Source organism: Periplaneta americana, chromosome 5 (genome assembly GCF_040183065.1).
Source record: "Periplaneta americana isolate PAMFEO1 chromosome 5, P.americana_PAMFEO1_priV1, whole genome shotgun sequence".
Lineage (NCBI taxonomy): Eukaryota > Metazoa > Arthropoda > Insecta > Blattodea > Blattidae > Periplaneta > Periplaneta americana.
The window spans coordinates 20,545,047-20,563,428 of record NC_091121.1 but is presented as its reverse complement, the minus strand read 5'-3'; the positions used below and the strand labels follow the sequence as shown (position 1 = coordinate 20,563,428).

The 18,382-nt window shown below is 34.5% G+C and overlaps 1 protein-coding gene and 1 non-coding gene across 5 annotated transcripts in view; both read left to right on the top strand.

Moving 5' to 3' along the window:
- Nucleotides 1–18,382, top strand: part of Pli (E3 ubiquitin-protein ligase pellino) — a 513,023-nt gene that overhangs the window by 218,210 nt on the left and 276,431 nt on the right. The gene's annotated exons all lie outside the window — the stretch shown is intronic.
- On the top strand, nucleotides 8,866–8,937 carry TRNAY-GUA (transfer RNA tyrosine (anticodon GUA)). The gene has a single exon. It is a non-coding gene; the product is annotated as a tRNA-Tyr (tRNA).

The following is an 18,382-nucleotide window of genomic DNA, read 5'->3' as shown; positions in this document are numbered from 1 at the left end:
ATTTTGTCGTATATTTTGTAGCAAGAAGACCGTGACATAACCTATGCATTATTTTGTTCTGTGCTATGCATCATGAAGCAAGTTTTATTTGATGAGATTCTAATATTGAGTGTTGAGGAAAATCCTCATGTTTACGATAAGCGGCGCGCCTCGTATAAAGATGAGAAAATGAAGGAGAATACGTGGCTTTCAATAGCTGCATCTTTGAACACGATCGTAAGTGAATCATATTTTATTACTGATTGGTTGTATTACGCACTACATATTCATGCTTCAATTCAATAACTACTGTTGTGTTCATTTTTATTCTATTGCAAATGTTTCTTCTCTAATTATTTTACGTTATGGTAAACCTAAAATAGGTTGTGATAACAAAGATGCATGGGCATATTTATAGTACCGTACCTAATGAAATGTTTCAGTTGAAATTTCGAAGTTGGTTAACCTGTGTTTATGATGGCTGCCTTGTACTCATGAGAGAACGCCATTGGTCAATTATACACAAATAACATCAGAATACGTAATATCGACTTTACATATCGTTATTGACATGTATATCGATATGCATAGTCGTCTACGTTCTCGGTTTATTGTGAATCAAACATTGTCATATTCACATCCTCTGCTTCTCGTTTTCATTCTGGTTCTCGTTCCCGGTTTATTGTGAACCAGCCTTTACTCATTTTTCGATGTTCAGTAAATTTTCTTAATCATTATGTTTACTGTATATCCCTAAAATTCGCTCACAAAATATTAATAATTGTATATTTATGAATACTTACCCTATTCAGACATTGTGAAGTTGAAATAGATGAAATCGATTACTGTAATTGCATATTATTCTGTAATGCCAATTGAGAAAAGTTAAGTATACGTTTAACAATTTTAATTACATGTAAGCCTACTGCGCTTTTCTCTTATTATAACAAGTACATTTCATTATCTGCTGAAATAATAATTTAATTTAAACATTTTATAATATAATTAAAATAATAACCTAATTAATACATTAATTAAATGAACAATTGTTATGAAGGAGTGCCGTTTTCATTAGATACAATGAACATGGAATTAGAAGATGAAGATGTAGTTGTGGAAGTAGGATTTTGCACTTTATTTACTACAATGGATTCATGTTCATCGATTTACAATTGTCGACACTGACTAAACAAAAGAACGATCATACGATAAATCGAGTTGCAAAGATTATCGCGATGTATGACCGTGATTGGTTGCAATTAAAAAATTGCATCACACTGCATTGGTCGAAAATGGAATGACGTCATATAAACGAAATAGTCATTGTTGTGATTTTTTTCTCCCCTCTTTTTGCATTTTTTGTTTTAATATTGTATTTTGGTGGTGTGGTAGCGAAGGCCTGATAGCCTTAACTCCACCATATTAAATAAATACTCGTACTAAACGCTTAGGGTGCTATTCATAGACATTTCGCAGCACGCGCTACGAGCGTACTAAGCTAGCCCCGGCGATCCACTGGTTACTTGTATAGAATTCAAATCATATCCTATCGCTGACACTGGTTTGTGAATACGAAAAGCGCTGATCATCCACCGGAAGCCCACGCTAAAAATGTCTATGAATACGGCCCTTAAAAACTAAATCCTTCCCTATTTTTTCTCGCCAAGTGAAAAGCAATTATTACAACGAACTCAAAGTATCGAGTTTCGAAATTTATAAACTCATATTATTGATCATTTATTGAGAAAAATGCTTTATAATGAAGGAGCATGGAAAAGTGGACTTCGTGTTGCAAAACCTTACACTATCAAAAAGAAAGACGGGGGGGGGGGATATTATTTTAACGTATGTTAATTTTGAGTAGCTTAAATGACGCTAGATTTTCTGGGATATGTTAGTTAGAATTTGTGTTCTGGGAAATAATGGAGTCAGAATGTATTTTGCATTCCTGGGATAGACTTTCGATCTACAAATCTCTCAGCCCTATTGTTCGATTTCCGCTAGTGTATATATATATATTTTTTTCTAGTGTTGCATACTGTTTAAATGAGTTAAGGCGAAAGTATGTACCTTTATATTACAAACTGTGAAGCTGATTTCCTCTACAAAAGGACCATCGTCTTCAGTTCTTCACTTTATCAATGAACCGACGAATCCTGCTTTCCTTATACCGATATGTGAGCTTTCCTCTTTAAGTTGACTTCGTGTGTAACTTGAATATTGGTCACGTGTATCCTTTTCTTTAACATTTTTGTTCACAATGCATCTACAATTCTTTCGTAAAATGTACCCATGCAAATAAAATCATATGAAATTCATAATTACACAAAATTTAGTTCATTCGAAATTTATATTAGTTCTATTTTTAATTACATTCGTTATATAAGAAAATGTCAAATGAAACTTTGTAGACCTAGTACTTTACTACCGAAAAAGGTTTGGCTGAGAAGACTGCTTTCGTAGGGCCGTTGTATTGGTTAGTAGGCAGGGCTTTCAATTCTTCAGGTTGCTGCTGCAGCAGTCTTTTTGTAAGAGGGTTGAGGCGTGCGGTTGGTGGGGTTGTATCCTCAACAGCTGTACAAGGGTTTCACTTTTCGTTATTGTGTACTGTGGATATCAAGTTGAGATACTTGCATCGGAATACATGTTTGTATTTCAGACATGGAGAATATCTTGAAGAATCCCAGTTATCGCTACAGGTAAATCCCCTTGGTTGGTATGTTATATAACTTCGGAAATGGGTGGGTTTTTAATCTTTTTTATCAACATGGACGGCGAAATGAGGCCCCTATTATGGGCTAGTATACTAGTATTACAATCAAGTATTTGAGTAAACCAACAGGATATGACGTCGCCGATATAATTTCTTGTTTCAACTTGCGTTGTATGTTATCATAGTGCTATCTATATCGGAATGTAAAAATACAATGTTCCATACCACGCTTACTTGCTCAATATGGTTTATAAATATAGCAGCACAGTAAGAAATGCTTACAGTGCCATTACGTTACGACGGGATATAAAATCTGCAGAATAAGGTTGATTTGTTTCGTTCGCAGATATTACTTACTTTCCTTCCCTCCGCCCGTCCTCTTTCTTTCTTTCTTTCTTTCTTTCTTTCTTTCTTTCTTTCTTTCTTTCTTTCCTCGTCTCACTGTTCCGAACTCACAGCAGCCTTGAAGATTCATTGTGCTTGTCGGTGAAATTGGTGACAGAGGAATGGTATTTGGTTATGCTGAGAATCACGTAAGAGTAATTCCTAAAAGATTAATTTGGCCGTCTCTTCAGTGTTGCCAACTAATACTAGATATCACCAAAAGAGGATAAAATCACACACTGCCATGTACTATAATAATAATAATAATAATAATAATAATAATAATAATAATAATAATATAGTATTAACAATAACGATGTCTTGCTTATTTACCACATCTCATCTTTATGCGGGGAGGTGTTTTTTAAAAGATTCAATAATTTGTGAAAGAGTCTATTTTTTCTTCTGGACCTCTCGCACATTATGTTAGTAGTTAGTAGATTAGTGTATGATCTAATATTAAAATGTATTTTGTCTCTCAACATGAAATTCATTGCTTTGATTGAACAGTTTACGATTCACAAGACCTAACCTAAAATGTATTTTGTTTGATCACGTGAAATTATTAGTATGAATTCCGAAAACGAATGCCACTTTAAAATGTAGGCCTATGCTTTGGAACTTTACTCCATTATTGTAATAAAAGTCTAAACACGAAAGAAATTAATTAAAACGTGAAATGATATTTCTATCGATTACCCAAGAGCATGTATCACATGAAATATGGTATATTTATTTACACTTAGCCTACCTGACTCTAATCTTGGAATTGTAACCACAACACAAAGCAATACATGCAATAACTATTATGTATTAATATTAATACTGATATTAATTAATTATTAGTATGTTCAAATTTAACTGGCTTCCAGTAATGGGCTCAGAAATCTAGAATAATTTGAATTTTCAAAATTTAAACTGCCGACAACTTGTGTCACTGCTACCAACATAACAGTTATAAAATCACTACTAGTTGTACTGTTTCTCAGAATCGAAATTCGAAACGAAGTTGGCAAAAGAAAATTCAACCTGCAAACTAGAAAATCACCACAATCCACTGGCTTATGTAGTAATGGGAGAAAAATGGTTAGGTTTCACCCGGACTATAGATGAATTCAACCGCATCTCTCAGAAATACAGTGAAGCTGTAGGCCTACTGTAACAAATTGAGCCCTATAATCATTCACCGATATCGACCGGCATTCTAAGCTGTACCTGTGAACCTTAGCAATTTGGACGCAAATTTATTAGCAAAGTGCATGTTGAAAGTAACATTTTGGAACGAATACAAATGTGATAGATATCCCATGAAAAAAATCAGAGATAGCCGCAACTTTCATGAGTGAATATCTCTCTCGGGGTGGGATGTTAGACTTGCTGTAAAGGTGAACGTCAGCAATGACATCTCTTCTTCTATGAAAATCCGGTATATCTTCGCTGTGCTGGTATTCTTGGAAGTAGCCATCTTGTATGCATTGAGAGTAAACATCGGTTGCTATAGTAACCATCGTGCTCTTTCGTTTGCTATCCGATGCTTATACACTCGCTCCTATTTTCACTGTATATGCTTTGACATCGTGAATTTACTGTCTTCACTGAACTTCACTCGCGGATTTTTCTAATTTGACTTGTCGACTGCGAATTATTACTCAATTTAGATTGTAGCCTGGTTAGTTACGAATCGTTTGACACCACTGCGAACGCTCTATCGATTCACATTCTCGAGTTAAATTGCCGCGTGACCCGCCAATTCGTGCAACTTCCCCCTCCTCGATGATGCGACACACTCCAACTCAAGGTCACGTTGGATACATTGATCCTTCGTCTGTCGCTGGCCATTTACTTAATTGGAATATGTGGTTTATAAATTACAGGTGCGACAAAACTGGCCAGAAAATGTGTCGGTCGATTTTCTGGGATGGCACATTAGCACTGGACCGAACTTACAGATGGATTTACATAAAAAATAGTCTACTTGGACGATTTACTTGCACTCACATGTGAGTGATATCTTACAGCGCTCTTCTGTTGTAGAAATGACTATAGGGTGATATTTTTCTTTCATTAAATTCGGATAAGTTACATTACGAAAGAGGGGGCTTATACACAATGATTACTTGAAGTGTGCATACCGACGATTTCTTTTTACGTAATAGACAATTCTCTTCACTATACAGGGTTGTTTTCGATCTCTGGAAACGAATTTTGAATGACGTCATGTGCGTCAGGAATCACATGACAGTTGAACTGTGGTGAGAGGTGACAGACCAGTAGTGAGTGATTTCATAGTCAGAGTGCACGGTGTCTCACAGCAGCAACACAACAAAGGCATAACAAAGTTGATTGACAAAAGCTATTTAATATAAAAAATAAAAAATATATATATGTAATATAAGAAACAGTTTTACTTTATCAGAAGACGAATTCACAAACTGTGGTATTGAAAACAAGACACCACATCTCTTAAGAAGACGGATGACCTTCAATGAACGAATACGATAGCAATATTTTATTATAATTATTAAATTCATTCAAATCAAGCTTCCAGGTGTAACTCCCTGTAAAGTTAATTTGAATAATTTCGAGGGAAAAATTGTTCCCTCGAAATTATTCAAATTAACTTTACAGGGAGTTATACCTGGAAGCTTGATTTGCATAATACACGTCACTGTACGTAACAGGAAACCACAATTTAAGTCACACAGAGTTAGTGTGCACTCAATGTTGGTTGCTTGACGGTTGTCAGCCCACTTTGAGGTCTGTGGATATAGAGGGAAAAATTGGATCGGTGTCTGGTAGAGTTCCCGGGTAGCTCAGTTGGGAGAGCGTTGGTACGTTTAACCAAAGGTCCTGGGTTCGATTCCCGGTCCCGGAACAATTTTTCCCTCGAAATTATTCAAATCAACTTTACAGGGAGTTATACCTGGAAGCTTGATTTGCATAATACACGTCACTGTACGTAACAGAAAACCACAATTTAAGTCACGCAGAGTTAGTGTGCACTCAATGTTGGTTGCTTGACGGTTGTCAGCCCACTTTGAGGTCTGTGGATATAGAGGGAAAAATTGGATCGGTGTCGGGTAGAGTTCCCGGGTAGCTCGGTTGGGAGAGCGTTAGTACGTTTAACCAAAGGTCCTGGGTTCGATAACCGGCCCCGGAACAATTTTTCCCTCGAAATTATTATTAAATTCATTGTTTAAACTTATAATAGTTGGCACAGTTCATTTGTATTCTGAACCGTCATGGTCAATTGCTGTTAGCATCAGACGAAAATTGTTAAATTTTATTAGTAGTGCAGTTAGTTTACACTCGTTGCTGCATAACTTTGTTTTTGTAACGACCAAGAGTTAGTCCATGTCAAAATGTCTCAGCACTATGTTCATCACAAACTTCGCTTGAACTACCCGGACTTGGTTCCTAGATTTTCCTCTTAGAAAGCATTCACCTATTTCCATTCATACAAAAGTAGAGCAAGACTTTCAGTTTTTTGAAGAGGCTAGTACTTGACATTAATAACTGCACAATTAACCTTCAGAATAATATGCACAGAACTTTCCTTTGTTACGTAGTATGAACAAAGTGAAATCTATTATTGTAATATGGTAATTTAATTGTGTTATAGCAACCGTATATTTTCTGATGATTTCAGCATCTCTGAGGCGTAAAGTGGAGCGTATGAACACTTTTATATATGTAAATATAATTTATGAACACTGTGACGTGAAACGTGTGAATGAAGGTTCTTGTTCATTTTTCAGACGTCATATTTACGTCACAATAATTTCTCTTGTGTCAGTCCAATTTGATAAAGTTCGGTTTTGGTGTTCTTATATAATCCGCTTTAAAACTTGCTCGTACCACATAAAATGTTGTTCAGATTGTAATATAATTTATTATTATTATTGCTATTATTATTATTATTATTATTATTATTATTATTATTATTATTATTATATGATATTTATTTCCAAGAAATAGTCTGCCCAGGCATCCTGGGTTACCAAAAACACCGAATAACACACATATAAGAATAATAACGATTACAGTAAAATAGATGAGTCAAACTGAAATGTGAACTAGGAGCTTAAATTTAAGAAATAATAAATTTGTACATATATTGTAACAATCAAACACTACCGGATAGAAAGGGGGGGGATTATGATATTCCGTATAAATGATTTTTCAGAATCGCCACAGACCCTTTAATGCTTGAAGTAATTATTTTTAGAATGATGTCATGGATTCCAAATGTTTTGACAGTGTTAACAGTTGGTGCCGCTCGCTCCGATCATTAAACCATGTACTTCCCAGGTGCCTTCCATCTGATATTTTTCTCGAAAATACGGAATAGTAGGCTCATAAATTTGTTGTTGCTCTTTGTTGTCCTCAGATAGTTGGGTCTGGCTCATCTCAAATCTAACAGTTGGGTCCAGTATAAAGCCTTTACTATTAGTCTTGCCTAGAGCCACGATGTCCGCTCTTCTAATTCCGCCGCCTTCAGACGCAACGCAGTGCACCTCTTCATGGACCTCGAAGGATCTTTTTCTAAGGGCTTGTGCTATTAGTTTTCGGATGTTATGATGGCGTGAATTTCTCAGGAGTTCTCCATGCTGACAGGATCTTAGGACGTGTGCTAAGGTTTCAATCTCATTATCATCATCATCAATATCATCATCATCATCATCATCATCATCATAAATAGTATAGATAAACTATGATGCCATAAAATAACGATTTCCAGATGTGTCCAGAAGTATAGGCCTACAATTATTAATTATTTTTTTTAATTTCCAAATAAAATCATATCTCACTCCCAGACTAACATAAGAAAATGATTCTGATTACCAAAATTAAATTATGTCTGTAGGTTCTGTAAAACAAATCATTCAGATGCTTCCTCTAGTTTGAGAAAAATTGAAACGTACCAATGCGTTCAGTTGGTTTGTTGCACAAAATATATTTATAAAATATTTTAATAAAAGTATATATTCACTAGAATATTGAAATTTACAGGTTATGTTCCCAAAATTTCCTCAGTTTGCCCTAATAACTTCAAATATGTAACTTTAGAAATTGATGACATACAGTTGAATATGTGGGTTATTGTATTTTATTTTGTTGTACATTTTACACCATCTTGTTTCCGTAATACATACTGTTTCTGCTTTTTTAAAATTACACTGTTGAAAATATTTTTTCGTGGTTCCTAGTAACTTTTAATCTGTAATAACTTTGTTAGCAAACATTTTTATATCTCATTTATGTTTAAATTATTTCAATAGCATGTTATGCGAGTTATGAACACGATGTTCGCTGGAGATTTTATGTGAGGATTGGTTAATATCAAAGCAAATAGAAGGTGGCTGTATGAAAATCCATTTCTGTAACTTTTTTATGTTACTCATATAAGGGAAGTTTGATTCACTTCTGTAGGTTGATGCAAAAATTTACGGACGGTACAATGTAAGCTTTTTGCAATTTAGAAAATCAACATATTTTGCCATACGTCATAGATGTCTATGAACGCAGGACCGAAGTCCATACATGTGTTGAGGTGCACTCAGATGAGTGACTGATTGGCCGGGATCCGACGGTATAGGCGCCGTCTTAAATCACAAAGTGATTTATTACGCATATCATATATATTTTGATGTACCGAAGTACATATGATATTTCCATGCAGATATTCTGCGTCATCATATGATGACGTAGTGCAGAGGGCGGCCACTAGAGGGAACCCAAGAGATGGAGCTTAATCTGAGACGATTCTAACCGGCGTCGGGGTTGTATCCGGCGTGGCTTAGTGGATAAAGCATCAGCTCGTAGAGCTGAAAACCCGGGTTCAAATCCCGGCGCCGGAGAGAATTTTTCTCCGTTCCATCACTCTTTCATCATTTGCTTAAATAGTTACATAATCTTCCTTTGTTCACTGTTAGCTGGCCGCGTATTGGTGGTCACTGGTATACAGCATGTTATGCTAAATTTTGGTGTATTTTGTTCATATTCATTATTATTCATTATCAGGGAAAGGATTTATATGTAAATACATATTTACTTATAAAGCTAATATAATTTATATTTTGCATTATCTTTATGTTTCACAATGTGTAGGGTTGAAAAATCCTACTTTTATTTTCCATATTTTTCCATATTTTAGAGTTTAGTACATATTTTCGTTAATTTCCATATATTTTACATATTTCATATAAAACAGTCCATATTATATTAGGTTTAACAATAAAACAAAACAAAATTCCATTAACTTTTAAAAATACATTTCAACAATAGAGATTTAAACACATGTTCAGTAATCCCTTTAACATCAGAGTTATTTGAAAATTAGCAGTCCTATCAACAATGGGAAAGTAAGTTACAAAACTGTATTAATTTAATTTAAAATTTTTAACAGACTTCAGTTGTGCAGCTCAACAGTTAAATGCCAGTCAGAGTACACATAGGTTCAGTTTTGTAAATCATACTATAAAGACGGTAAATATGCCAAAAGTACGTCATTCAGTCAATTTAAAATCAAAACTAACAAGTTACATTTCAGAATTTAAAGAAGATGGTTTATCAACTGACAATAAAATATTATTTTGTAATTTGTGTCAGTGTGCAGTATCATCTACACAAAAGTTCCTGGTGCAACAACACATTACAACTAGTAAACATCAGGCCAACAAACAACTAAATTCCAAGCAGAGACAATTGTTTTTAACACAACCAACAACATCGACTGTAAGATCTGAGTTTAACATCGACCTGTGCCGTTCTCTCATCTCTGCTGATATTCCTCTCTACAAACTAAAGAATAAGGTCTTCAGGGAATTCCTTGAAAAATATACTCAACATACAATCCCGGATGAGTCAACACTTAGGAAGACGTATGCTCCATCCATCTACGATGAGACAATACAGAAGATAAGAGATGAAATTAAAGATAGTTCAATTTGGGTTTCCATTGATGAGACTCCCGACAAAGAAGGTAGACTTGTTGGTAATGTAGTTATCGGTTTGTTAAGTGAACAATATTCTGAACGAATTCTTTTACATTGTGATGTTCTAGAAAAGTGCAATAACAAAACTATAGTTAAACTGTTCAACGAAGCTATGGGTATCCTGTGGCCAAAGGGTATTATGTACGATAATGTGTTATTCTTTATTAGCGATGCTGCCCCTTATATGGTCAAAGCTGGACAAGCATTATCTGTTGTATATCCTAAATTGACTCATTTTACTTGTGTGGCGCATGCATTTCATCGTGTGGCAGAAGTGGTCAGAGACAATTTCCCTAAAGTAGATTTGTTGATTTCATCAGTGAAAAAAGTATTTCTCAAAGCTCCCAGTAGAGTTAACGTGTTGAAAGAAATGTACCCTGAAATTCCATTGCCACCAAAGCCAATTTTAACTAGATGGGGTACATGGCTAGAAGCAGTTGAATATTATGCCGAACATATAGACTCTATTAACAATGTTCTCCTTGCATTGGACTCTGAAGATGCAGTCTCAATTGATACTGCGAAAACAGTTACCTGTGACATAAGTGTGAAGAATGACTTAGCTCACATTCAGCATACATTTTCATGCATCATAAAAACGCTCAAAAGTCTCCAAAATAGGCACCTTTCACTATCTGAAAGTTTTGAAATTATAAATAGTACTGTGGAACAACTGAATCGTGGTAGAGGTAAAGTTGCAGATGCAGTAAGAGCTAAGGTGGACACTGTACTTTCAAAAAACCCTGGATATGAAGAACTACAAAAGGTTGTTGCTGTGATGAGTGGTGAATCAACAGTGAAGATTAACTTGGACTTATCCCCAGCAGACATTGTGAAATTGAATTATGTACCAGTTACTTCTTGTGACGTCGAACGCTCTTTTAGTCAGTATAAATCTATCCTCAGAGACAATAGAAGAAGATTCACTTTTCAGCACTTGAAAGAAATGTTTGTAACCTATTGTTATGGTAACAGACAATAAAAATTGTGTTTTGTTGAAACTACATTGGAAGATAAGGTACGTCCATTATATTTTTTGTTTAGTTTGATTAAAATGTACCAATATTTAACGTACATAGTCATTTTTTTATAATTTTAAGTCCATATTTAATTCCATATTTTGGTAAAAATCCATATTTAATTCCATATTTTGGTAAAAATAACTACATATATATTTACATATTTCATATATTTTTAGTCCATATAAATCCGTTCCCTGTTCATTATATATGAAAAGAAACCACATAAAATATAAGTTTTACTAAACCGCTTGTACTGTCTTAGAATAGAGATTTTCTTCGAAAGCGGAGCATATAGTTATTATTATTTTTTACATAAATAGTGTCGGATGTAGTATTATAGACCCTGTCTGTATGAACTTTTGTTTTAAACAAATTCACTTAAATTACGGATAATAAAAATTGATTTTGAAGGTAGCTGCTTGAATTACTTTGAATATGTAACGTAAAAATTACCTGTAGGACTTAGGGTAAAGTGGTAAAAGTACTAAAACAGTAGGTTACAGCCATAATTAAACATAATATAATATGTAGTAAGAATTCAGAAGTGCAAAAACAATTTGTTAAAAATGTGTATCGAAAGAATCTTTATAAATAATAAAAATTATAGTCGTACTAGTTTGGGTCGTCCCAAACGACAAATGAAGAGAGTACTAGATGAGGCGGACCTATATATTTAGGTCTATTTCGTGATGGTTATTGACGATAATAATGATCATGATCATGATGATGAAATTACTATATCGGCAGTTCACTATTGATATGTAGATACCATTTTTGAGGTCATTATTTATATTTTATATTTTTACTCGCAGTCTCCTTAATGACATACTAAATTTTTCTTCTTTACGTATAATTTTTTTTTTTACCAGTGAAGTCAGCAGCAAGGATAACTAATTGAAGAGGTTATTACGTTATTTAGTTTAAATTTAATTTGTAATATCAAACTAATTGCTTATTGATTTAAATCTCTGAGTACTTAATATCTGTAGTGCTCGGGAAAAGTGACACAAGTCAGTTTCCACAAACCTTTTTTGATAATTTATTGACAACTTACGGAACATCTGCTCGCTTGGAAAAAAATACATAGGTATTCCTCCCATTACAATAATTCATACTGAAAAAAAAAAAAAAAAACAAATCGACATAAACCAGTGTAAGTTGTCAATAAATTATGAAAAAAGGTTTGTGAAAACTGACTTATGTCACTTTTCCCAAGCACTGCAGATATAATATATCTTTGTATTGAAGTAAGAAACCAAAGGATTGAACTATTAGTTTCCAATGGTAAATTTAACCTTCTTGAGACGGGATTAGGAAATGGTGAATGATATTCTGCTCATGGTCGTTTTAGTTAACGACATTATGCCTAACAACAGCGGCCTTGATTTTTGTAAGAGCTTCTATTGTGTGTCTTATTGAGTCAAAATGACCTCATATTCATTCTGCATATACTATAGTATATTCTGTGTCACAGACCTCTTTCTAGCACCAACAAGTGACATTGAAGAATTGTTTCATATAATATATTTAACAGTGACATGATTAAAAGATAGCGGAACTTATTATTTAAAATATGGAGAGAATAAATATTTGGTTCCCTTATCAACTTCATGGTCTATTTGTGAGTCCAATTGGTAGATGTATGTCCAGGTAAGCATTCATGCAAAGTCACTTCTGTACTCTTACCGCAAATACCCTTGAAGTATTGTCAACTATTAATACTGCAAATAAAGCAATCAGTTGTATGTTGCCATAGAATGTAAGTTATCCTTCTGACAATTATTGTGAGAAGTGTTGTGTTGTAAACTTCTTCATAATTGAAGACCTAACATTCCAAAAGTGCTAAGTGCCAATTTTTCAAATTTCATTTTAATGACAATTAAAATTTATTACATGTGCCGTCTATGCTTATCCTTATTTAACAAATATATTGGTTATACAATATTTTGTTACATAATATATCTGGTCGGTGCGCTCCGTATACAAAAATTACGTAAACTATGTCACAGCTGATGGTTGCATTCTGCCTCCAGTGAACTCAAGAACACATCCGCTACATTCGTCATAGTAAGTTATAGTTCATACAGTTTTCAATCTAAGATACAGTCATTTACATTTTCTCATAATAATTTTGTATAAATTTGCCCTCTTAATAATTAATAGTTCAAACTCTTAATTAATAAACAACTGTTCCGTGCGCTTACGTACATATAAAAATCTCTACACGAGATGTTCTGTAATAGATTCATGTGAATTTTTAAGATCTTGGCATTAATAGCATTGAGATATGTATATACCTTGTTCTGGTAACGAGCATCATTGAAAATTTTTTACTATAGACATTACATTTGATACTTTCTTCCCCACAGCTGTTGCCCCAGCTCCTGCCAAATATGGAATTCTACATAACCATCAAACTGGACGACTAATAATTCTGATCTTAACAATTTTAAAGTATTTTAGTTAATTTTATCATCAGTAATTGTAACACTCTATTACGGCCCATAGAGCCGCTTTGTATATATAATGTAATTTTTGCCATACAATTATTGATTTTACATAGAAACATGTCATTTTAATTTTTAATATTAATTGAGTTTACTTGTACGGCAACATACAGTGTTCTCACATCATACATATGGGCTTACTTGTTTCTGATTATGGCTCCATAGAGCCGAAAACGTTAAAATAGATATATTATGTAACAAAAATATTGTATAACCAATATATTTGTTAAATAAGGATAAGCATAGACGGCACATGTAATAAATTTTAATTGTCATTAATAGTAATTAGCTTATCGGTCCCATCATGCCTCTTAAATTTCATTTTATTCAATAAGACCGTGGATTATGCGACGTCCCATGTTTGATGTAAGTCTGAGCCGAAGTTTTAAGAATTTTACACCAGCTTTTGTTTATAGACTTCGTTTTAGTGAACTTTTATCACATTTTCCAAATTATTCATTAGTTTTTACTAACGGATCCGGAGTAAATGATTGTGTTGGTTGCTCCTTTGTTGTAAATGGACAGATTTTTAAATATAAATTGAGCCAGTACACTAGTGTTTTTACCGCAGAACTATGTGCTTTTTATAGAGCTTTATTGTTTTTAATTAGACAACCCCGGGCCAGATTCCTTATCTGCTCCGACTCTTTAAGCATCATTCAGTCCCTGCAGCGTTTGAATTCTGATGACCCAGGAACTTTTCCACACTCTTCTAACCTCTGATTATGAGATTGGAGTAGTGTGGACTCCGGGTCATGTTGGCATTCCTGGTAACGAGGCAGCGGATGCTGCAGCAAGGGATGGTGTTATGAATGGGTCTGAGGTGTATTGGCGTGAGAGGTGGCAGTATATTCAAAATTATTAGAAACATACAATATGATGACAATGGGAAGGACAATGGTATGCACAAGAGGGAAACAAATTACGAAGAATAAAGAATATTGTTCGAGTTTGGGATTCGTCCACAAGAGCGTCACGACACGAAGTTTTACTCACCCGATTGAGGATTGGTCACTGTCATCTGACACATGGCCATCTCCTATGTGGCGAGCCTCAGCCGGAGTGTGATATATGCCGTGTTCCACTTACGATGGAACATTTTTTATTTCATTGTAGAAAATAAGACCTATCCGTCGGCAATATGGAATTCAGCCGACTCTACGTAACGCTCTTGGAAATGATTTTAATTGTACAAATGCAGTTCTGAGATTTTTATCGAATACAAGACTTGACAGGATGATTTAGTTTTTTTAATGACCCGTTTTACTTATCCTCCGGACCCTTTACATCCGGAGGTTACTTTTGTTTAGTATATGTTTTAAACAAACTTGACATTCGGACCTTTTACATCCGAGCATTTTATAAATGCGCCAGATAATTTATTTCTGGTGGCATTTGTTTTTATTATTTTATTGTTTATTTTTAAATACTAGCTAGGGTCTGAGAACTGCACACTTTTATGTTTTTTATGCATCACCTTGTTGAAACTGCATTTGTGAACTTCGTTTTAACCGTGACAACGCTTTTTAGTTATTTTAAGTAGGTATTCTGGTTATTGTATTGTGTTCCTGTTTAGTGAAGGATTTTAGATAAGGGCACAAATAGCCATAGTAGCTGACGCGCCCTTTTTAAACCCCACTAACTAACTAACTAACTAACTAACTAACTTACTTCAGTCTAAGGGAGGAACATCCACACGAGAATATCATACAAAATTGTCTGTCGTAGATGAACTAAGTAACTCATTCGAGCGCCAAAAAACGGTGTTGTAGGTATCGCAACATGCATTTCGCAGTGTGTTTTTCATCAATATCTCAGGAAGTTGTTTTTGGCACTTAGCACATTTAGAATGCAGGTCTCAATTATAAGTCGGAGCTATCGATGATCTGCACCACACTAGCTTAGAATATTTCACAAATTAATTATATTACTTCTACTTTTGCTGTCACACTATTATTCCGTGTGAAAGATGGCGTACACTCATTTGGCGATTCCCGTTAAGCTAATTGACAATTCGTAAAATTTCATGACAGGAAACTGCCTGAACAATCTTCTTTGTTATCTTCAGGAGGTAACAATCCAACTCGTATGGTTTCTATTTATCTCACTCCTCCTGCTAGGGAGTTTTAAGCATGTGAGTGAATTACCATACCTACATTACCAGTTGATACAAAGAAGTAAATATTGGCGCCCGAGCACGAGCTTCTGTTCTTTCGTGCTGCAGTGCCTAATGTAGTGTAAACCTTGTGTATTAAATAAATTTGAATTTCAAATGTTATGAATTCCTTGTAAAATTGGTTTGAGCATATATTACGGGCAGAAATAAAATTATAATGCATTATAAGCTAAATTCAGTGGTTTTTATGATGCAAACGTTTCGCTTTATCAAGTTTCCACAGCACTTGCATTATATTAAGCAAGTCTAGTAGAAAATTGAAATTGTATAGACAGGCTTTTTGAGATGGGATTGAACACTGCCTGTTACGAGAAAAAAATGCTTGTAACTTTATAGGCAGATAGAGACTCTAAGTTCGAGTAAGATGCAAAGATTTCACTTTGTCACCTTTTGTAGCAATCGTGATACGCTACTGTATATGGCACTACATTCATTTTCCAGACAGACCGTATGAAATTTGTGACGAGTGAAGGTATTTGGTAAAAATTTATCGGAGTAGAAATATTTAAGTCGTAGATAATTCATATGATCATTAATCATTCATGTTGTCTGTAATAAAGATAATCGGAATTTATATTTTAGTAAATTCATAACATTAAATCTTCTTTCACACGATGCTGTTGACGTTGGTAACACTGCATCAATACTGATGACGTGATGAGTTTGCTTCGCAAGGGAAACCGCTCTCTCATGGAGAGATAACCATCAAGGCGATCATGAAGTCTTACCCTCTGCCAAATTTTTCAGAATTCATACCATTTGCCCATTGTGTCCTAAAACATTTCTTTCTCTCCTTCACAAATTTTGCCTTCAAGTGAGTAGGCCTAACAATTTTTGTGTATGTGTGTGTGTTTTTTTTATTCATAGATATACGTAGAAATTCATAAAACTACTTTATTAATCATTATTAGTGATAATAATATCAAAAATATTTCAATAAATATTATATTGAATTAATATCACAACGAAATTTGTGCAGTCATTGAACATTCTAAACAGACACAACTTTCTTATTTCTCAAGATTATCTGACGCCTGGGAATTAACGTGTGGAGCATTATAATGTGATACTGTATTGCATACTTACGATGGACTCATAAATATGCCGAAACATTTACGCCAAGCAGTAATTAATTACTCTTAGAAGTTTGTGTCACTGAAACGTGCTACAAAAGTGTTTGTTGGACATGGGTAGATAGGATGTACTGTAGACCTTCGTTCAGGTTACATTTTTAAGTGCAATTTCTTTAATTTATAAAAGTAATTATACAATACTTTGATTTGTTGATATGTTGTGTAGTATATACGGTGAAGTTCTTAACAGCATGGATGTTCATTCTCGGCTGCGAAACTTCCATAAGGAAAAGAGAAACATTCTTTCTTACGTCGCGTCGATACCATACCGCCTTCTCGTTTAAATGTTCACGTGCCTTCAGTAAGTGAGCTAGAAAAAAGAGAGAACGATGATCAGCCCTACTATCATTTACGTAAAATATTACTTGAAAAATATCGGTTGTATCATTGCAATATTTTTATATATGCAAGTCTCCCAGCTAGGTCCAATGGACCCGTCGACCAACAGCAGGTGTGGTCCTCCAGACATTCTGGGGGTTGTGTGTGAATGAAGTAGCCACCAAAACGTTAAATATGGTGTTCACTTAAATCGGCTACAGCTTGTCATTTTCATTCCAATCTCAAGGGAAAAAATGGGACTCTCTGCACCATAATCCACAGTTAATTCCCGATTTACCACGAAAATCGCCTGTAGCTGCATTTAGATTGGCGACAGGCCATGATTGTTTGGCCAAACACCTGCATAGAATTGGAATATATCAGTCCCCTAACTGCCCATTGTGCAACTCAAACCAAGAAATGGATTCGGAACACCTCAAAATCTGTGCTTCAGTGGCTGACCATGATAATATCTTTGAAAAATATTGGTGTGCAAGAGGTCAAAGGACTTTATTGTCAAACGCCTGGCATTAGAAAACAACAACATATATGCAAGTCAAAGAATAGGTCTCTAGAATTTATTAAACTTGTTACGCATTCCAACTTCACAAGAAATATAGAACTGCAGTCGTTTCATTACATATGTTGGGCAGCTGTTCAGGTTTAGGGAGAATATTTTATTTTTATTTCGTTCAGTTGTTAAAACTCCATTAGTGAGGTTTTTGAATTAAACCTATCGTTCGTATAATTAGCGAGAATGATGCGTGGAAAAAAATAAATTAAAATAGGCGTTGAATTTAATAAATTCTCAGTGGTATTTTTAAATTAACAGATCTAACAAATGTACATCAATATCATTTTTATAACCACTGTTGCCATTCCATTTACGATAGCTACTTCCCTTAGAAAATTTATTTTTCATTTAACGTCCTTCTTTTCACAACCAGCGGTTTCAGAACTGTAAAAAAGATAAGTGAATGGTAATTGGTTTTGTATTCAGTATATGAAAAGAGAAAACATGTGCATTACAAAGATGTAAATTGACATTTGCTTTGATAAGCAGTGGTGAACTGTGTGTGAGTTAACAAAACCCTTTTTCTGCGTTGTGTGTACGTTGTTTTCGTGGAGATACCAATTGGGCTGTGATAGGCA